The sequence below is a fragment of the Choloepus didactylus genome, chromosome 19 (genome assembly GCF_015220235.1).
Source record: "Choloepus didactylus isolate mChoDid1 chromosome 19, mChoDid1.pri, whole genome shotgun sequence".
Taxonomy (NCBI): domain Eukaryota; kingdom Metazoa; phylum Chordata; class Mammalia; order Pilosa; family Megalonychidae; genus Choloepus; species Choloepus didactylus.
The window spans coordinates 44,137,175-44,160,170 of record NC_051325.1 but is presented as its reverse complement, the minus strand read 5'-3'; positions in this window follow the sequence as shown (position 1 = coordinate 44,160,170).

Here is a 22,996-nt window from a genome sequence, read left to right as displayed (position 1 = left end):
TGGTATAGTTGGTGCCATGATTAATGTCTGGTGCAATCATGGACATGAATAAGGAAATGAGTCAATGAAGAAGGGAAATACACTTAGTGGGCCCTAGGGTGTATTATATGCTTACATATGCCATCTCTTCCAATTATCTGAACAATCATATAGGATAGATATGGTCATGCTCTATTGTACAGATGAGGAACCAGATGGAGAGGCTGAGTGAGGCACCTAAATCCACATACCTGGAAGGGATGGGTCTGGGTTTCAGAGCCTGAGCTCTTTTGCTTCTGGACTCTTGTCTCATGGGGTTCGAATCCATGCTTCTACCGGATCCAAAAGCCTAATCATCTGGACAAAACAGTATCAAGAAAAGGGGGAGTTTCAAGCTAAGAAACATTACTAAGAAATAACTAAAGGTAAATAACAGTCCAATTGTAAGCATATCTATTTCCATTTCAATCTCAATGCTATTTCCTGACCTCAGCCACTTCTCCCTAATCAGAATTACTTGTGGCCTCATCTTTATACAGAAACTATTATGTATATATCTTGTGTGCAGAATCTGTGTCACTCTGTTATATTTGGCAGAAATTCTCTCCACCTTGGTGTCAAGAAGTCAAAAATATACAAGCATGTTTGCTATGGCCTTATACCTAATTTGTACAATATATCTGGTGCATAGTAGGGTGTCAACAAATGACATGTATCTCTTTCGGGTTAGGCAGCACATTCTTTAAAGACTGTGCTTATTCATTTCTTAATCGACAGAACTTAGCACAGAACTTGACAGAGAGTAGATAACCACGACAGCTAACATCTAATGAACACATTGTATGCCATGCACTGGTCTAAGGGCATTTATTAACTTCTTGAGTCTTTGGTACCATCCCATGAGCTAGATACTATGTTTGGCTCCATCTCACAGATGAGGAAACTGAGGGACAGAGAAGTTTAGCAATTTGCCCAATATCACAGCGGTAGGAAGTGGCAGAGCCAGGATTTGAACTTGGGCCGAGTGGCTCCAAAAGCTTGTGCTATTAGCCTGCCAACTACACTGATTTGCCAATGGCAGAAAGCTCTCTTTTGAAATATGCACTCTCAATAACCCTAACTGTGTCTCCTCTGCTTCCCTCTATGGGTTGAACTGCTGGTGGTTCACCTATTTGGCCCAGTCAGAGCTCCCACCACACATATCTGGCAGTGCAGGGTGCTGCTTGCTTGTGGAAGAGCTGATGGAGCGCTGATCCACTGAGTTATGCAAACAGGTCTCTTGCAACTCTGGAGCAGCAGTAATCTCAGCTCCTCCTCCCTCATCTGGGCACAAAGGCTCCCAGTTCAGCTTGGTGGAGGTGACTTCCTGCAGGTTCCTACTTCTCTCCACTGGCCAGGTAGCCAGAGGGCCTGGAGAAAGGGGCTGGAAGGCAGGCTGAGGCTGCTGTTGGGAGGAGAATGTTGAAGCAAGCAGCACAGCCACAGGATCCCTTTGATTTTATACTCTCTTGTGCCTGGAATTCTCTCCTAGAGGTTGACTTTGGGCCCCATTGAATCAAGATCTGCTGGGTCCCTTCTTAACAGATCACTGTGTTCAGCATAAACCCCGCCCCTGGCTGTCTCTCTTCAGCCTCTCCCTGACCTCTCCTGAGCTCTATTCCCATCCTGTTAGACTTTTGTCCTTGTCCCCAGTGAGATCCCTCCATTCTCGCCCCTGGGCTTTGGAAATGGCTGCTCCCTCTTTGCAGTCTTTGCCCCACCCCCTCTGTTCATTTGGGTGACTCATGAGGGCAGTCAAGTCTTAGTTGGGAAGTTTCTCCTTCCTGAAAGTCTTCTGTCGCTCCACCTGGGCTTAGTGACATTCAATAGTCCCTAACTGCCCCCGTGGTGGCTCTCATTGCACTGTAACGAATTACCCATATGTGGAATCATAAACCCCACTGACTATAAGCTACATCAGGGCAGGGACAGGCAGAAGCTATGTCAGGGCAGGGATTGGTCACAGAAGATGCACATTGGTCCTTATTGGGTAAATGAATGAAAGATGGTCCTTTAAGTGATGAATGGTAACTTTTATTTGACCATCTGGGACAGCAGCTACATGGCATCCTGGGTGATTGCTTTAAAATGTAAATCAAGCCATGCCATGCTCCTGTTTAGACCTTGGAATAGTTTTTTGCAAGCTTCTTACCATGGCCTGCAAGGCCCCCCATGATCTGGCCCTGCTGGTCCCTCTATCCTTACTTTCTTTACCATTGCCCCTTACTCACTTTGCCTGAGCCACTCTGGCCTTCCTGCTGTTTCTCAACTATCCCAAACTCTTCCCCACCCCTAGGCCTCTCTGTTTGCTCATCCCGCTGCCTGGAATGGGCATCCATTGGATCTTGGCCTGAAATGTTATCCCTTCCATGGGGTTTCCTCTGATCATCGTCCTCAATTAGCTCTGCCCTCCACCCGTGGCTCCTTCTTACACACCAATATTTTATTTTCTTTCTAGAATTTATTATTATCTGAGATAATTTAGTTTATGGATTCCCTCTCTCTCTCTCTTTTGACTGTCCTATTTTCTTCCACGGGTTGTCAACTCCCTCAGGGTGGGTCCTTGATGGCCCTTGTTCTCTGCATAGATCAGAGGCCCAGAACAGTGCCTGACATGTAGCAAATGCTTAATAAATATTTACTGAGGGAGTCAATCACTGTGATCAATGTATTTGGTTGTTCTAATTACGAGGTTGGGCTGGACCTCTTCCCACTCACTTACCAAATCTTTATGATTCAGGGAGCTGATTTGAAGCAGATTGCATCAGGAAAAGCCCTTAGTGAAGTGCTTGCCACACAGTTGGGCTTAGTTTCTCCTCCAGGTGATGTGGGGAGAACCTTTCAAGCAGGGATTGAAACTTGATCCCAGGAGCCCAAAAGGAAAGGGTTATTTTAAGCTTTAAACACCTGTCACAGTGCTTAGCACATGGGAAGGACTTAGGACAGGCTAGCTATTATTGCTATTATTATTATCACAATGCTCTCATAATCAATGTCCGTCTTCCCTAGAAGACTGGATCTTGCTCCCAGTAAATAACACAGTGCCATGATAAATGAGAAGAAGACTATAACGGAGAGAGGGAAGGTCAGAGCGGGTACACCCAGTGTGCTGCAGGATTAGGAAACTGAATTTGAAGCAATGTCCATGATGCAGAGTCTATCATAGAAAATTGGATAGTCATGGATAATTTTTCCCCCAGTTTTTAAACTGAGGTTATTCTTTAATTTTTAATTAAATTCTTTAATTTAATATTGCTTTCCAGTCCTTACGTTATAGGGTGTCTACCTCGCATGCCCTACTTAAGAAGCACCAATTATGCACATCCTGCAGGGTCCGTCCCAGAAGAAGGCACTGACCTGTCATGTTTAAGGATCACACACAGGTCAGGTATAGTGCAGGGCTCCACAGCGGACAGCACCCTGCAGCCCGGAACAGAGACACTGAGGGTGGATCTCTGCCGGGTCCCTGTGCAAACACATGGCTTCTGCATCTAGAGACCCTTCCCTGCACAAATGCCATGCCAGTAAACATCAGCTGAGGTCCTACAATTCACCAAGCTCCAGGCAATGGTATTGTCCATTTACACTCCCTTTCTGGGATAACCATTGTCAGCCCTAGGATATTGCGGATATATTCAATTTAAATGTATTACACATCGGAGTTCCTACTATGTGCTAGACATCATGCAGAACATTCATGATGTTAGGAATAAAATACAATGTCAGGAGAAATCTATGAGGACCTATTTCCACATGTAGAGATAAATACATTAGAGAAAGCTTGTCTTTAATAGGCTCTGTCTCAAAGGAAAATAAGACCATAACTCTATGACTGCTTTGACATTTTATTTAAGTATTTTCATTAATTTAGATTTGAGTCTATGTTAGTTTAAAAAGAATCCACCCAAACCATTTTTTAAAAAATATTTATTAACCTAGTTGTGGTTTCTGATATTCTTCTGGAGTAACTAAAGTCTCTAAAGCAACTTGCTCGGTTCTTGGCTCATAATCCACATTTAATAAGTGCCCATTTTCCCCCTCTGTTCTGGATGAAGATCCTGATGGCTGGGGTAGGAATGTCCTCTGGAAACTCAGGCCCTCTCTGGGGCTTCCAGGACCATAACATGGCTTTAAGTGACCCCTGGGAAGTGGAGACAGGAGTGGGGGAGGGGCAGCGCCAAATTCTAACCACAGGACACCAAATAGAAGGATCAAGGATCGTGTGATTTTACTTTTGTAGCTTTGCAGTTTCCTGAATTTGATCTCTTCCAGATCGACATTTTCCAAGAACAGCAAACCTGTCCCATTTTCAAGGAAGTGCTTATGGAGCCTCTTCTTTCAGTAATGACTTTCGCAGATGGGCAAAGCTGTGCTCTGTGGGCAGGAAAGGCAAAGAAAATTAAACAATGCATGGGACCTGTACCTTGTTGCTGGTACTTCTGAATATTTTGATTTCCACCTTGGCAGCCATGGGGGAAATCCTATCCTTGGATTAGAAACCATGCTCTTGGTGAATTTAGAGGAGGAAAATCTGTAGACTGAAGTTAAGTGAAATTCTAGCACTTCGTTTCTTGTTTTGGGGGGTGGAGTGGTAGGTGGGGGAAGAGGTTTGCGGGAACAAATTTTATCATGAATGATGGAGATAGCATCAGCTCAGCCTCTGACTTTTACTCCTTCCTTAAAAAAGACTAAATTATATGAGGCCACTTGAATAGCCTTTGAAAGCATGATAATCCAGAAGACTCCCATATTTCACATTTGGGAAAAGAAACAATAAAATCAAATTAATCAAGAACAACAAACAATGTTTATAAATAATTCTCTAAAGTTATTAGGTGAAATTTGCATCTATTCAATGCTACTAATTTAAAATCTAGCTAAATTTCCTCACACAACGAGGTGCCATTTAGTGTTCAATGGAGACATCCAGGCTCATCCCAGGGCCCCACAGGTTTGGTTTCACCGGGGTTTCTCAGACTTGGCACCACTGATGTTTTGGACAATTCTTTGTTGCGGGGGCTGCCCTTGCCTTGTGGGCTATTTACCAGCATCCCTGGCTTCTACCCACTAGATGCCAATAGCAGCCCTTCCCCAAGTTATGAAGGCCGAAAAATGTCTCCAGACATTGTCAAATGTCCCTGCGGAGGGGGGCAAAGTTGCCCCAGATTGAGAACCACTGAATGTTTGATTTAACCTCATTCAAAATGTTCAAGTGAAAGCATTTTTCCTATTCCCTTAGAAGACTCAGATTAATCGAACCATTATTCAGTTTTTTAAAAAACCTATTACATGTTAACCAAGTGCCCACTATTAAAGTCCAATTTATTCTAGTCTCTACAAAGTGTCTCCTAAATAAATTCTGTATTTATTTTTTGGGAGAGCATGTTTTAAATGGCAGTTGCTAATTAAAAGAGTGGTTAGATACCCAAAATGAGCAATGGCTCTGGGATAATGACAACTGTTTTGTGCAATATGCCCATTGGTTATTAGAAGTCAATTTATTGAGGTTTGTTAAGAATAACGTACTTGATGCCAAAGATGATGCTGTGGATTGGTCCTGCCCCAGGCCTCTCCCTATCTCTTTTGCTCACAGATAACGAGGTAACAGCAGCTGGTATAAATGGGGGGGCTCAGGCACTGGGCTGAGAGCTTTAATAGCATCATTGCACGGCATCCTCAACAAAACCTTGTAAGTGCTGTTAGCCCCTTTTTACAAGAAGAATGTACAACTCAAAAAGCAACATGGCTTGCCTAAGGTCATTCAGGTCACAAGTTGGATGAACAGTGATTCAAATCTTGTCTGGCCCTTACCACTCTTAATTAGGCACTGTACAGTCACCTTTGTAACACACGTTGGCTGCTTTCAGTCTTAGCACATTAATTCAGTTCTACTGTATATGTTTATTGTAAATGCTGAACATTCCATCAGCATGCTCTAAAAAAATGGCAATGCATTTAGTCCTGAAAAAATGATCTTCTAAGTGTCGCGAGTACTTTCTCTCTTTGCTCTGTCCAGGAGAAAAACTGTTAGCTTGTGGCACAACGGAGCCTTTGCTGTCAGACCAAACAATGGCATCTATTAATCACATGAAGAACAGGACAAAAAAAAAAAAATCTTTTTCCTGTGAATTGAGTCTTAAGGGTTTCATGGTTTGTATCACAGGGATGCAAAGGTTTTTTTCCCCCAGCTTAAAAGACCTGAGTGGTCTGAGCTTCGACAGTTTACAGAGCTGCTGGTAAATGGCTGGGGATCTTGCCTCTTTAATCACTGGAACCGAAGGAGAGAGGGAGGGGCAGAAGGAAGCAAGAAGCAGTGGGTGGAAGAGTGAAACCGACTTAGACTGATGGAGTCCTTGGAGGCAGAACTGCAGACTGTACACCTCGGGCAGGCTCCTCTGGTGATTCAGGCCCGAAGTTTATCAATCGGCTGAGCTGGGCAGGGTCTGGCCTGGTCTTTGTCAGGTGGGGCCCTGCAGATTAACCTCCCAGCTTCTTAATCAGGGTTGTGTTAGTACATCATTTATTACTCCTGAGGGCAGGTCAGGGTGGGACCGTCAGAGAGCTCTAGAAGAAGAAGAGGTGGAGGTGGTAAGCTACTCCTGTCCTAGACTGCAAAAGCATCAGTTTTCTTTCACTGTAGAAAATAGCAATAATAAAAATATAAACTCCTGGGGCCTTCTAATATGCACAGTTGCTGTCCCATTGGAACTGTGTGAGGAGAGAAATATTCTACCCATTTAAATGTGGCAGAGCCATTAAGGAGGTTGACAGAGTTTAAGAGGCTTCCTTACTGCCTTTGAGACAGGCCGAGAAGCTCCCAGTTTTCCCCATCTGATTATTAAATGGAGTCATAATCGTAATGCATCCCTCTGAGCTCCTTTCTCCTTCTCTCTCTCTTTAACAACCTGAATCTGGCACACTTCCCTTCCCCTTTAACCCTCACAAGCTAAAAATAATATCCTCTTGGAACCAGCCAAAAAGTGTCAGTTGGAGGAGTTTAATTAGCAGGAGTGGGCAGGAGACAGCTCTAGCCTTCCCAATTTGCTGCATTCTCTCCAGGGAGCCGGAGCCAAGCACAATTGGAAAATCCAGGTTCATGTGCACCAGAGATGGAAGTTTCTGACTTGCAGGAAAGTCTGCCTGGTAACCAAGCTGCATTTTTTCTGCATAATACCAGGCAGGGGTACAGGGCAGGCAAAGATTGGCGCATCTGTGTGAAGGTGCGAGGAATTTTAAAGCATGAGGGGCTGAACTAGATTATCTGGGTTTGCATTCTGCCTCCCCATTCACTGGCTCTGTGACCTTGGGTCAGCTACTTAATCTCTCTGTGCATTGACTTTCTCATCTGTAAAATGGGAATAACAGCACTCAGCTTCTAACTTTGTAATGAGCATGAAAGAGTTGAGTCAAACACTTAGAGTGCTGCCTGGCTCAGGGCAAGTACCAGGTATGATGTCTGCTGCTATGACTAAATGCTCCTCATTTTGAGTCTAGATCCACCCAGCTGACACAGCTTTGACTCCTTCACCTTTTTATTGCCACCATTGAGACCAGAAGAGAAAAGCTTAAATCAAACAATAATTGCGATGAATATAGAAATCAGGATTTGACCTATGGTGAACGTTTTATTTATCTTTGTAAATGGATTTCGGCATATCTGCAGGACTTTGGATTACTTGGCCTGGAAGCCTCCTTATGCTCAGTCTCCTGCTAAAGGCCTTCCTCATCAGGACAGCCACGCTGGTGGGATGGCTTTGCACAGCTTCAGGCTCTGGATGGTGCTTTATCATTTATAGAGGTTTTACCAACAACCCTTGGGTGCTTCTTCATGAGATGGGCTGGGATCTCATGGTCTGTGGGAAGAGAAGCGTCCATTTGGGATTGGCGGAGGCCGGGTGACAGGAGCAGCCTGACGTGAGGCTGGACCGGAGGCTCCCACAGCAATCCCAGTCACCATGCCTGCCACAGGTAATGGACACCAGTCAACCCCAGTTCTAGTGTTCACACGGCCCAATGGAATCATTGGTGGCATATTTGAGCAAGTCTAGGCTTGTAGCCAGGAGGGTGCTGGTACCAGCTCCAGGGAAGGCCACCTAGAGTGAAGCAAGAATAAAGATGGCAGCTGGACACGAAATTAAACTCAAGCTTCAGTCCATGTGGAGATGGTTTGTAAGAGCCAGACAGGGGTCAGGGTCCTAACCAAAGGAAGTCAGTTCAAGACAAGGCAGTTGTTTAACATAGCCATGGCTTAAAAGTAAATCATATAAACTTAAATTTAATGAAATTATATTTATAACACAAAGGCAGTAAAAATCAAAACTAATGACTTCCTAATTACTTTGCTACATTTCACTGTTATGTCTATTGTGTCTGTTTAGTGGAAACAGTATATAATGATGTGCTACTGGGCATCTCTTCTGAAGCCCACATTCAGAGATGTCACGTTGATAGCATGAAATCAGCCATGGTGGGATTATCTGCCCCATGAAAATTGGCAAATCCTAAAATCAGGTATTTTTTCTTCCCTCTGAAGAGCACATTACTGGACTCAAGAATTATCACAACAAGTAATGCATAACATGTATGCATTCTCAAATATGAAAGAACTAAAGAAAGAACAACCATCAGTCCCTATTGGAAAAAATAATCAATGAAATAATCAAGGTAATCAAGGGATAAATATAAATTGAAAGCAGGTAATAGGAAGTTAGAAATGAAATAAAGGGTGGTGAATAATGAATAAAGTTAAGTTTGGAACTAAAACAAGATAACTGTCAGAGTTAAGATTACAGCAAATAATTTAATGCTATAAACTTCAGCAATGTTAAAAGAATAATAAATCTAACAGAAATAGGAGGTTGGAGAAATGAGATAACAAGAGGGATAATGGGGTGGATTTCCTCCTCTTTTAGAATAAAAAGTAAATTGATATTGCTAAATGAAAATATGGCTTAAAAACCACTGCTTCACACACAAAAAATTAGAGAAAACATCATACTTAACGGAAAAATTTTGAACACTTTCTACCTAAGATTCAGATTATGGCAAGAATGCCAGCTTTCACCACTTTTATTCAACTTCGGTACTGCTGACCCCATCCACTGTGGCAAGGTAAGATAAGGAATTAACGGGAATAAGGATTGAAAAATAAAAATTAAAGCTGTTATTTTATGCAAAGAATTAAAATATTCCACAGTTATTCATTTTCTTTATGCTACATGAAATACACAGTCTCAGAATAACAATATCAATATTACCCCCTATATTATTATTGCAAACCATTAAGTATTTTTATGCTTTCCTCATTCTTTCTCCATTTAAAAAAACAGTGATATTTGCCTACATTGTCAGAGTTTACAACCATTATATACTATTCCCTTATGTTTTCAACTCTTTAAATTTTAGTTGTAAATGTATCTATACATTAAATGTTCACCATCAATCCTTATTTCAATGTCTTTATATAATTTATCTTGTACAAAGTTTGTTTTCTAGTAGATTCCTTAGAAAGTGTGATCAGGAACAACATTACCCGAATGCTCACATGTGATAACTGTTTGTCTCTAGCTTTTATATGAGAGAGTCAGTTTGGCTGGATACAAAATCCTTGGCTCCCATTTTTTTTTCTTGAGTACTTTAAGTATGTTATTCCAAATTTTTGTTTCTGATGTAAAGCATTTAATTGAAAACTCTGGTGGAAATCTAGTATATTTTTGTTTTAAGTCATTTGTCTTTTTGCCCAGATGCCAAAAGGATTGTTTATTTTTCTTTCAAGTCCAATAATTTTACTACAATGCATTTCGTTGTTGACTCTTCTGGGTCAATTTTCTCTGGTATAAGCTGCACCTTTTCCATACGTATTTTCAAATATTTAATTTTAGGAAAGTTTTCCTCAGCTATTGATGTCGTATTTGTTCTGTTCCTTTGCTTTGCTTTTCATCTTCAGGTAGAGCTATTATATATTTGTTGGATCTGTTTTGTCTATTTTCAATATTTGTTCATTTTATCTCTTTTCACTTCTTTTCTACTTTTAAAATTCTGTCCTTTTCACTTTTTATTGCTTTTAAAACATCACGCATTGTGTTTTTTGCTCTTGTGCACTTTCTACTCTTCAATTCTGAAGTGATTTTTCTTTTATTTGTAACTCTTTTCTGAGTTCTTCCACATCATTTCTGATTTGTCTGATTCTCATTTACACTGCCTTCATATTCTTAATTTCTTTTACCTTATTTAGGAATAGTTTGCCTGTTCTGTGGATATGTTCTTTCTGTATGCATTTATTGTCTGTAGGGAATTAATTTGTCCCTTATACATTTTACTCTTGTCCATATTTATGTAAAACTAACTTTTAGAGGGAGCCATAGTTCATGATAATCTTTCTAACTTCACAAAGCTCCATTTCTGCTTTGCCAAATTATGTCATCTTGATTTCTCTTATCTACCCCTTGGTCCTGTTCCTCTCCTCTCCTTTTATCTAGACCTTGCATTGTCTTTGTCTCTATTGTTTTCATTCTGCCCAATGAGGATCCTGCTCCAACAATAACTCATCATTCTGGGGCTTTGTTCCCAGAGGGAATGTTGGCAGGCTCGTTTTGAGGTCACAGTGCCTAGGTTTCTTCAGACCTCACCTTCAGGCCTTACCATCATGCACTTCTTGTACTCAGCCACTATTGGAGTTAGCAAAATCCACTTTTTAAAAAATCAGCTCACTGCACTTTCAAGGGCATCCCTGAGAGCCAGATTTTTGGTTCTCCTGATCTCTGGTTTGTCAGTTGCTCAATTTATTCCCTCTGCTTCTTCCCACACTGATGCATCTACCACTCAGGTTTGGTAGCTGTCTGTTTTTAAGCCAATCCATTTTTATTTTGTATTTCATGAGGATACTTGGTCACCTGGTTTGCTTGTATGTTTAAGAGGGGTTTGGGTTTTTTGTTATCTAGTTTCTCTCTGTTTTTCAGGTGGGAGTCAGGTAGATTCTAAAACCATGCCATTGCCACCACATACTTCCCAGAATCCACCAGGACATCTTAGTAACTTAATATATAAAAAATTCTAACAATTAAACAACATTTAATAACATCAATAAAATTTGCAAAGACATTTAAATATCTCAACACTTCACAAGTTTCTTAGAAAATTGGTATCATTTTTAATATGATTTTAAAACATCTATCTTAGAGCAAGAGCCATGTCATAATTGATAGTGAAATTAAAATCTATTTCATAAAATCAGGATCATTATAACTATTTTTGTTGTTATTGATATTATTACTAGTAAGATTACCAGATGTATTAATCTCCATTTTCATGAACACAGGAATATGGTTCTAAAGATTACAAGATTAAATCCAGAACCTACCTCGTAGTGGACAAAGGCTCTAGATCTAGCCTTTGTCCTAATCTGGTTTGTCTCAGAAAAAACTAGACAGACAGGACAGGTGGTGGTGTGCCATTATAATTACAACCAGTTATGGCTAAAAAATGCTAAGGATAGCACTCTGAGTTTTATTCCAGAAATTCGATTGAAAAAATATTAATTTGTTCCTGGTTTGGAGCGCATTTGGATGTTTGGTTTTGTCTTGGCTCCACAGCTTTAGAAAATAGAGAGATTTATAAAAGGTATTTGTTTATTTTTATTTCAGGGAAAAAATAGCATGAAACTAACACACATTTGCAGAGTTGTGATTTAAATATTAAAATGATTCCAAATGCATCTTAAGGAAATATTCATTAAGAGCTTAAAATATAAAACTTTCAGTAATTCTAATAGGTGATATTAAAAAGAATGTCAGTTCCATATGAGAACCAATGAAGGGAAAATATTTCTTAATTAATATGAGCAAAAATATTTTGGCCAGTTTTTCTTGTTTCCCCTCACAGGCAGGAGGTTTGGAATGCTGCCCGCTGACATGCCACTCTAAATGTGTGCTCTGATCTGGTGTCAAAATGTTTGGCTTACAGGTCAGAGAGAGATTTACCATTTACTGAAGCATACATGGAGGATTTATTCACACATTTCTTTTTCCATCCATGTTTCTTCCTGCCAAAAAATGCCATATCAGAAATAGTTGAAGGAAAGGAACTGGAGAATAGAAAAAAAACAAGAAAAGGATAAGAAGGCATGGGTTCTCTGTTCAATTAATTCAAAGAAATTGGAGAAACTCATTTGGCAGTATCCCAGAGAGAACAACTGGCAGAAATGGGCAAAAGTTATAAAGAGGAGAATCTCAGCTCAAAGATTGAGGAAACTTGTCTCTCTACATCCTAAACCTTGCCTGCCCTACCCTCCCTTCCAACCCAGATTTATTCCCAAAACCCCTGTTCTTCCTTCAGGAAAGAACTCTCCAAGAAATCATATTGTCCTTAAATTTCTTTCCTAGCAAAGGGGGTCTTGCCTGGATTAAAGGGACAAGCCCTTGTTTCATTTTAAAAGAAAATGAAACCAGCCTTGGCATGGATGGTTTTGCATGGAAGATAGCATCAGATGCAGTAAAGTCATTTCACATCAGAATGATTACATTGAGATATAATTACATTGCACTTAGCCCTACTGTGAGTTAATGAAAAAAAAAAATGAACAAAGGATAGAACTTATTTTTAAAGATAAGTGGGAGTACCTTGACCCTAGGACTAAACCAGGTTAAAAGTTGCTGCTGACCAATTACATATAACCACAAATAGCTTGCCTTCAAGGGTACCATCACAGGGTACCCCTGAGGCGGCTTTGGGGGATGGGAGGCAGGGGGAAGATAGAAGTTGGTTCCATCTAGCCATTTGAAGAAATGCAATCCTGGCTTGGGTTGGCTTTAACTTACTTTCAGAATTAAAAAAAAAAATTGGTATACATTTATAAGGATTTGGATGTATCTCTTTCTTGGGTGAAATGTTTGGCTCTCCACCACCAGGCATGCTAAAAGGCAGATTCCTCTAACTGGCAGTGCTTCCCCTCAGCTGTCATGTCCCTGTCTGGGTTCTGGCCAAGGGAGGAGGACAGTTGGACGTTTCTGGTGGAATGGGGCCCAGGAATGAGGTCGATTCAGCCCGTAGTTTCAGTGCTGCTTAAATGTAAGGAGGAGTCATGAAGCAATCACTGAAATTCTTCTTTTGGATTGATGGTGTGGACATATCTTTAGAAAATCTGAGAACTGTAGGCTGGTTTCAGCACTAATAGAATGTCCCACGAGTGATTTAGGCCCTTTCTCTTCTGCATTAGTCTTCTATGGATTTTCACATTTGCCCCATTGTGATAAATTTGGAAACACTGTTCAGCCCAGGCCTACTACTGACCACTAGACTGTAAGGGCCAGGTGAGTGGGAATCACTTTCATTCATTGTATGCCAAGTGCTTAGCAAAATGCTTAGAACACAAGATTTATTCAAGAAATATCTATTATAGGAAGAAATTAAGGAAGGAAGAGAGGGAGACAGGGAGGGAGAAAGGGAGAGAAGAAAGGCAGGAAGACGGGGAAGGGAAGGAGGAAAGAAGGAAGATACCTCCCAGGTTGCCTCCTTACCATTCCATGAATCCTCATATTTATTCTCTTAGTGAAAGGAACAATCTGCCATCTAGGAGGGGAGCAGAGAGGTCAGAGCTGAGACTAATTAACATGGACTGATGAGTTTTGGTGCAACCAGGGAGTTCTGTATAGTTTAGGAGGAGTAGAGATAGATAAAATGGGTAAGTACAACAGCTAAGTTTCCCAGATGGACCAGAGATCTCAAAGGGATTCCCAGGGCTCAGCAAATAAGATGAGTGGTCCTGTGAGAGGTCAGAAGTACAACGCCAGCCAGCACCTATGAGCTGTGTGAATTTCGAACTGGTCACTTTTAATGTGATCCTCAGTGTCCTCCTTATAGAGACAACAGGAATATCTATCCCATAAGGTCTTTGCCTTTTTTTTCCCTTCTTTTGTTTGCTTTTCTTTCTCCTTTCCTTTCATTTTCTTTTCTTTCCTCTTCCCTGCCCATAAACTTCAGGTTCCAGCTTGACTGATGAGAAAGCTTTGTATCTAAGAACATGTTCTTCTCTAGTCCTCAAGAATATGAAATGTGATTCAGCTGACTTCTGCTTCCAGTGATGGAGGATGAGGGTTCAGGCCAGCCTTTCACTGAGAATAACTAGCACAGATGAGCAGAAGCAGACTTAAACTTGAAGAATTACAAGACGAGCATTCCAGAGAAGAAAGAGACTCAGAGAGGTGAGCCCAGGTTTGGGACAGGTAGATTTTATCCTAAGTGCAGCGACTGATTCCAGAATAAGTAGCTAAGAGACTAAGAGACTGAGCAGAACTTTTTACAGCCTCATGGAGCTCTGGGAACAAGATGCAGAGTCCAAAGCCTGTCAGGGATATGAGCTCTAATCACAGCCCAATGTGAACAGGTTTGAGATTTGGAAGGGTTGCACTACAGGAGGAGTAAGGGTAAACCAGAAAAAAAGAGAGGGTCCAGTCCTTGTACAGATGGAAGTGCAGCTTCGTTTATTTCACTCCCTTGAGTTGGATTAAGATTGTCTGTGATTGGTGGTCCCTCTAGGTTCCCCTAGCTGCCTGTCACCAGCAAACATAAGATTTCCCTCGACAGAGATAACATCATCCTAGACATCAATAATCCTTTGTATGATTTTCATTTTTAATGTATGGAATTCAATTAAAAGTAACTGTGTAACAGGTAGACAGTCAAGCTGACTAAAAACCACAATGAACAATTGAAACAGAGAGATGCAGATGAGATACAGGTAGTAGACGTGGACTTCAAAAATAACTATGACAACTTTGATTTAAAAATTATGACTTTAAAATAACTATGACAACTTTGATTTCAAAATTATTAGAATTTCAGCCAGGAACTCTAAGCTACGTAAAACAAAACAAATGGAAATTCTGGAAATTCAAAGTGCAATAATTAAAATTAATTCAGTGAACAAGTATCACTGGTGGATGCTAAAAGCATTTGATGAGAGTTTTGGGGAACTAGGATATTTGCAATATGACAAAGTATCACTTCACAGATAAGTTACTAGTTGCAAAGAAGAAGAAATGTTTGCTTATATTGGAATGATTTTTTGGTGTCTACTTTAAGAAAATGATGAAAATTAGAGTCACTAATAGTATAAAAACCTGATCTATGCCTTCTGAAGTGATACAACATAAAGCACCAACATCACTTTTAAGTATTCTTGCCAAAAATAGTTGGCCTGCATCTAATCAAACTTCTAGATCTATTTTCTCTTTTCATGAAATATAGGGAATGGAGATACCAAGTAAATGACATCATGAGAAAAGAATTGGATGCAACTGCATATGTTGCAATATGAGACACTGTGTGAGACTGGATGCTTCACAAACTCAGTAAATGATAAAAATATATGGAGGACTCTTCTGGATAAAAAGAGACTAATACATACAATAAATAAGTGCACTATAGTTCAGAAAGTGTTTCTAGGAGCAAAGCTGGATGACCTTAAGGTTCTCTCTTCTCAGAAACAGGATAGGGAACCTAAAAATATCTCAGGTAGACTAAGCTATTCTGCAAGAGCAGCACTCAAATCTCAGGAGCTTAATTTAATAAATACTTATATCGTGTTAGTGCTACTCAGAAACCCAGGCCAATGGACCAGACACCTTCTCATGTAATGCTGATTGTTGTTTTAGAAGGAAAAAGCTTTGGAGAGTCTTGTGCTAACAAATGACCTACCTATAAATGACACACAATATGTCTTCTCACTGCTTGTTGATCAGAGCTCATGGCTACATCTAAATACAAGAAGGGGAAATACTACACTATTGTGTTCCCAGAAGAGGGGAGAACTGGAAATATTTGGTATGTAGCACTAATGATCACAAATTTTCACTTTCTGGTCACCAAAATTGAATTCGCTAACTTTGTGACTCACAAAATACACTCACCCCCTTCCTCCAAGAGAAACAAGCCCAAACACAACTTCAAGATCATGGCAAGTATCTTTGGGTTATGTGTGGTGATGTGGTGGCATCTGTATACCTAAATTTGGTATTAGAGATTTTGTCCTCCTTGGGGTTAGATTTCTTAGCTTGCTTCCTGCTCTTAGAAGGTTGAGTGTCTAAGGGACACTGATGTCTTAATCAGTCAGAAACTTTTTTTATCCTAGGCTCATAGTATTTTATTAATTGGCTTATATATTTGCTTTTAGTCAACTTCATGTGCAAATAGACTCTTCAACTTCTTCCTATTCAATCTCATTTTACTTAAGGATACATCTATCACACTTGGGTTGGAAGTTCACTCTTAGGTCTCTTTTCTTTGAGCCATTTCATCCAACTGAAAGCATTTATAGGTACTAAAGCCATATTCTTGACTTGGTCCTTGCATCAAATCTACGTTCTAATTGGCCCTTATTGTTCAAAGTCATCTCAGTATTACCTTTAATTAGATACATATGAAAAGCAGTTGGCTCTTCTAGTCTTGTAATTCCCCATATTTCTGGGCTCGCTGTTTCCTTTCATTCCTGTTTGCAAACCAACCAATTATTTTCTGAACCCAACTCTTTTGTACAGTACTTGTCCAAGTGAAGCCAATTCTAGCCCACCTGCTTTACTCACGTTTTGTTTTCCAACTTCTTCCATTAGAGCTAAAAGTTCATTAAGTACATTTCTGAGTTCCAAGTTATTATAGGCATCACTTTTACCAAATGTTTCACAGCTGGATAACATGAATCAACATCCCTCCAGCTTATATAACACACTTTTTCATGGCCTGCTCCCCACTAGCTGTTGCTCAGCCCCTTAACCAATGCCATGTCTGGTGGTGGTGGTGGTGGTTGTTCCGACTTGTAAACAGATTCTGTATCAGTTAGAATAAGCTGGTCGGGCTATAGTAACAATTAAACCCCTAATTTCTGAAATGTAAAATAACAAAAGTTTACATCTTCCTCCTGCTAAAAGTCCATCACAGACCAGTGCTCTGCTCATGCTACTAACTTGGGATCATGGCCAATGGGAGTCACCTCTCTCAGGGTCTCAGAGGGAAAGTGCTCTCTGGAGGGATTCGCACTGGCAACTAAATGTGTTGGTCACTTTTGCTCATAACTCATTTTCCAGAACTATTCACATGGTCCCACTGAACACAGGTGGTCAGGAAGGGCAATTTTACCGTGGGCCCAGAAGGTGGGGAACTAAAAACACTTGGCAAGCAGCACTTCTGAGTATATAGTTTGGTATGTGAAGGGATTGTCAATACAAATCAGCAGTGAAAAGACGGCTATTCCATTGGTGGTTCTGAGATACTAGACTGTTCATATGGAAAAACATAAAAGTTAAGATTCCTAGTTTTGACCTTATGCAAAAAATAAATTCTACGGGGTTTAAATATGCAAGAATTGGAAAGAAAACTGTTACTATTTCAGAAGAAAACATTTAAGGAATTCTTTCCAAATCAGGTTAGGGAAAAAATTCTTAAGCCAAAATTGTCCAAAGCAATAAGAAAAAAGCCACTAAATTTAATTTCATTACAAGAAAAAAGTCTGTAAGAGAAAAGCTACTGTAAAGTAGGAAGTCGCTCTACAGACTAGGAGAAGATATTTGCAAATCAGATAACCAACTACAGAGTAGAAAACAGAATATATGACAAGCTCCAACAACAAAAATCAGAAAAAATTTGAAATAAAAATGGCAAAGCATATAAACATTCCTTAGTTAAGGAAATAGATATATTGTGTGAGGATTTTTTTTCCATACAAATGGAATACTATACAGCATTCCAATGAACAAACCAGAGTTACTTATGTTAACAAGGATAAATGAACAAGTCCAATGTTGAGAAAATAATTGTTTCAAATGGTATGTGCAGTATGGTATCAATGGTGTAAAATTAAAATAATGTACAAAACGAGTATATTTTTATGGATGTATATATGTAGTAAAAGTACAAAAGCATACGTAACTATTTCACAATAGTGTTTAGCTATAGAAAGGATGAGTGTGCATATATTAGCTTAATATGTAATGTCTACATTTCATAGATGATTGATAGGTAGATCAGACATACAGATAGAGTTTTGAAGAAAATGAAGAAAAGAATAGAATCTGCATAATACTGCAAGTAAGACCAAAGGTCACTAGTATGTAATTTGCTATACCTTTTTGTACCTTTGAAATGTTTAAAAATTAAACATGAAATTAAAAAATGAAAGGATGATATAAGGCCTTGTACATATTTACATACCACTCCACACAAATTTTCTATATGAAGATTTATGTGTATTCACACTCTATACACATGCAATAATTGTAACTGTTAGGTGACATTCCACTGCAAGCAACAGACTATTTGGAAGTTGCACAACAGTCTGGAGTTAGACAATTTGAGGGTTGAGGTGCAGCAGGCCCACAAATGCTATCAAGTCCCACATTATCAGGGCTCTTTTTATAGTTCATGCTGCTGACCATTGCTGGCAATGGCTCCAAGAAAGTTGCCACATTTCCAGTCATCGCACCCTCACTTCACAGCATGGCAAAAGTGATAAAAGGGGTATCCTGGTTTGCTAATGCTGCCAGGAGGCAAAACACCAGAAGTGGATTGGCTTTTATAAAGGGGGTTTATTTGGTTACACAGTTACAGTCTTAAGGCCATAAAGTGTCCAAGGCAAAGTATCAACAACAGGGTACCTTCACTGGAGGATGGCCAATGGTGTCCGGAAAACCTCTGTTACCTGGGAAGGCACATGGCTGGCGTCTGCTCTGGAGTTCTGGTTTCAAAATGGCTTTCTCCCAGGATGTTCCTCTCTAGGCAGAATCTCCTCTTCAAAATGTCACTCTCAGTTGCTCTTGGGGCATTTGTCCTCTCTTAGCTTCTCAGGAGAAAAAGACTGCTTTCAAAGGCCGTCTCCAAAATGTCTCTGTAAGCTGCAGCTCTTCTCTCGGCACCTGTGTGTTCTTCAAAGTGTCCCTCTTGGTTGTAGCAAGCTGATTCCTTCTGTCTGAGCTTATATAGTACTCTAGTTAACTAATCAAGGCCCATGCCGAATGGGTGGGGCCACGCCTCCATGGAAATCACCCAGTCAGAGTTATCACCTACAGATGGGTGGGTTGCATCTCCATGGAAACACTCAATAAAAGAATTACAATCTAATCAACACTAATAGGTCTGCCCACACAAGACTGCATCAAAGATAATGGCATTTTGGGGATATAATACATCCAAACTGGCACAAAGGGGTTTCTTCTTTATATATATATATATATATACATGAAGGAAGGAAAATGTTTTGTGTTCCATTGACTGCAACTGGCCAGATTAATCCCTGGCAAAGGGGAATAGGCAATACATGTTTGATTTTTGACAAATCATCATTCATCTCTTGGGCGTGATGGAACAGAGCTATGGCTCTGTTAGCAAGAAAGAAGAGTAAGTGGCTAACTAAGCAGCCAATAGATTTTGCCATGATAATAAAAACAAATATCATTTATAGATCATTACTATATGCCAGGCACTTCTCTAAGCACTCAACATGCAGAACCATTTAATTCTCATAATAATCCCATGAGTTCCTCTCCCTATTGAATGGAAGAGGAAATTAAGGCTCAGAGAGGCTGAAGTACCACAGGTAGGTAGTGACAGAGTCAAGCTTTGAATCCAATTCATTGACCTGATCTATTCAACACTCACTTTCACTATGAATTTCTCTGGACACTGGGGATGCATAATCTCTTCCCTCTAGCAGCTCAGAGTTCAGATAGCCAGAGTGAATCAGAAACAGATGTGCCAATTTACTTTTTGGTGGGTCTTACCTCAGGCTGATGGCCCCACCTTGAAAAAGTAACTGTGCCGGCTTTGGAGCATATGTTAAAATCCCTTGGCCTTATAGTACCATTTCCCAATGATTCCCATTGTCTTGACTCCATGACGGTCAATTACTACTACATGAGCCCCCAAGTTTAAATACTCCCTACGTGTGTGTGTGTGTGTGTGTGTGGTGTGTCTTCCTTGTGCTTAAATGTTCTGTTCACTTCTTTGGAATTACAGATTACAATATAAGGGCAGCCATAGGAACGATAGGAACTACAACTCCATGTTTCCTTTTTTGGTGGTATCCCATTGGGCCCAGATTATTGCAGCCCACATACTTTGGATTTTCAGCTACCATTTTTTGAGGACTCACTTTATTGCTAATAGCTCATGGCATATTTTATAAAGATTATTTTATTTAACATAATCCTGGAAGTATGTATTATCTGCTTTGTTGTACAGATCTATAAAATTGTAGAATAATGTTTGTGTAGTCAGTGTTTGTCCCATTGTCAGAAAATTAATAAATTATCTAGGTCTGGGAGGCAGGTTCTTGATAGATAAGTATTTAAGCTGAAGTAGATTAGTCAAACTGAGCTTATGCAAACACTTAGTAACTGAAGACCAATTTTGCCAAGAAGCCCTGAGATAGACCGTTGCTATCTTTACTTTGGGGAAGCCAGTGAAGCACTCATGGGTTTAAATTCTGCTGTGGTTTGGATCTTTTTTAGTGTCAGGCTGGACAATGGTGCACTTGTTCAAAACATTTTTACCTAGTGGTTATTTGCTCTGATCCACCTTTCAAATCTCAGCTTCCCTCCACTGAGGGCTCCACTGGATTCTTCCTCAGACAGAATGAATGTGCAAGCAAATGACTCTTCTCTTGACACGTGTAGTTTCTACCTCATGGCTTATTTAATTGTGGCTACTCTTTCCAATAATGGCTGTTTATACTTCACAGTGATGCTTGTTGAGATTGGCAAAAGCTATTAGCTCTACTCATTTTTACTCTCTGACCTCAAGGCAAATTGTTGTATTTGACAATATTTTTGCTGTGTAATGGCAACTAGTGAACAACAGTAAAGAGGCTAAGTTATTACAAAGAGTACAGAAATAAAAATGTTGGCACACTGCTAACATGTTCCTTCTCTAAGGATGTTATCCTGTTGAAGATGGCCAACTGGATACACATAAATATGGAAGGAACATGGGAAAGTGTGGGGAATATATACAAATATTTTCATAAAAGAAAGGAAGAGAGTGCTAGGCCCAATGCCCCACCTTCAAGTTGCTCAGGTTTGTAGGCAAGTTATGGGCACCGCTACCACTGTCCTGCTCTCTGGAAAGACATGGTCAGATCCAGACCAGGATTCACTTTGTCTTCATCCCATTTAGCTACTAGACCTAGAAGAGGGACCAACGGCTGGGAGCCCAAGATGTACAGCACAGTTAAGTCTCATACCCTCCATCAAACAGACAGCATCCCATATTTGCAAGCCTTCAAAGTACCACTTAATAGGAGCTTCCAGTCCCTCAGAGCCAGCCGAAGACAAAGTGCTGCTAAACTGCTTGGTTGGCAGAGCTGAGTTTATACAGATGGAAGAGTTAGCAGAGACCACAGAACAAATACCAGCAACCAACCCATTTCACACTTCTGAAAAAAGAGAGAAAGGAATGGCAGAGGCGGGCCAAAGCAAACAGGCTTTGGAAAACTTGAAGATGTGGGCTGGAATTTTCAGCTGTTCTTATTCTTTTCACACTCATTTTGGGGAGCTTGCTCCACTCAGAAAAGCAGAAATTTTTGCATTTACACTTCTTGGGTTGGGCCTTCTATAAAAAAGGGCAGTTAGTTCTCAATCACAAACCAAGCATTGTTTCCAATGTCATCAACACAGTTTTCCTGGAGTCTGGGCTTTTTGTGGGGGATAGGGGAGGTGCCTTTCTTCCAGAATATTCCATGCTATTGGGATTCCCTCAGCTTCTTTTCTTGTGACACACACTGGGTCTTAGTCCTTTGCTTCTCTCTCTCTCTCTCTCTCTCTCTCTCTCTCTTTATTCTTCCAGGAAAAGAAAGTCTTTTTCTTTTCTTTTCCCTGGGGTATGCTGAACCATAAAACTTCCCCACAATCTGCTACCTCACAGAAAAACCCTTTAGTTTCAGCTAAAGCACTTGGGTGCTTATCAAAATGCATTCTAAAGTAAACAAGAAGCTTGTGGCTGCCTTGGGGATGTGTAGTGTTTCTAGTTCCAACCCCAGAAGGGCTGAGGACAATATTTAGAAAAAAGAATTAAAGAGAGGTTTAGCTTGAGTGGCTGTGAAATGGTCAACTGCCATCTCCAGTGTGGTTGCATAGAATTTATAGATAGTGGTTGGAAGAAACTGTCCTGCCGACTGGCAAAGGAGAAGCCAATCAAATGGCTTCAGCTAGGATGCTTCATTTGAAAAACAAAGACAACTGTGTGAACATGAGTCAGCCATATTGTCATCATCTTAGCTCTGGATGGGCTGGAAAACGGCTGTCAGAAAAACTTTTGGGGGGTTAACCGGGTTACCCAATTGGTTTACCAGACTGTGTGGAAGTTTGTCTGTGAGGAAAAGCTTTGAAACTGTGTTTAAAAACAATTCCATCTGTTCATATGTGTTTAAAATGCTTAGATGGAAAAATAAAAAAGAGTAAGTGCCAAAGCAAGTATCAGATGAAACAGATCATCCCAATTCAAATTGGTAACAGCCCAAACCACACAGGTCAGTAAACAAGAACCAGTGGAAATTAGGTACAGCTATAGGAGGAAGAAGAAGGCATTATGGAGCATGGAAATGGACATTTGCCATGGGGACCTTCTCCCAATTAGATGAGACCAGAAAGGCATAGGCTGGCTTAGTGAAATGTGTGATGGCTTTCAGCTTCTGAGTAATGGGGTCGGGCCCAAGAAAAGCTCACCAGGGTAAGTAATGGCATCTGGATAACTTTGAACACAAAAAACAAGAGTCCTCCCTGTAGCTGGCAGAGTAAAGAAGGAATGAATGTTATCTAAGTGGCTAGAACCAGGGTGAAGAAGGAGTTCAAAGCAGCATAAACTTGAATAGAAACATTGCTTTCAAAGATCTGAGAGAGCAAGCCAGCAAAATAATATATGTCTTGGTTTTAATAGACTGGGGTTCAGAGCACAGAGTGTGTATCAAGATAGGATGTAGGATAGCAACAACAGTTCTGAA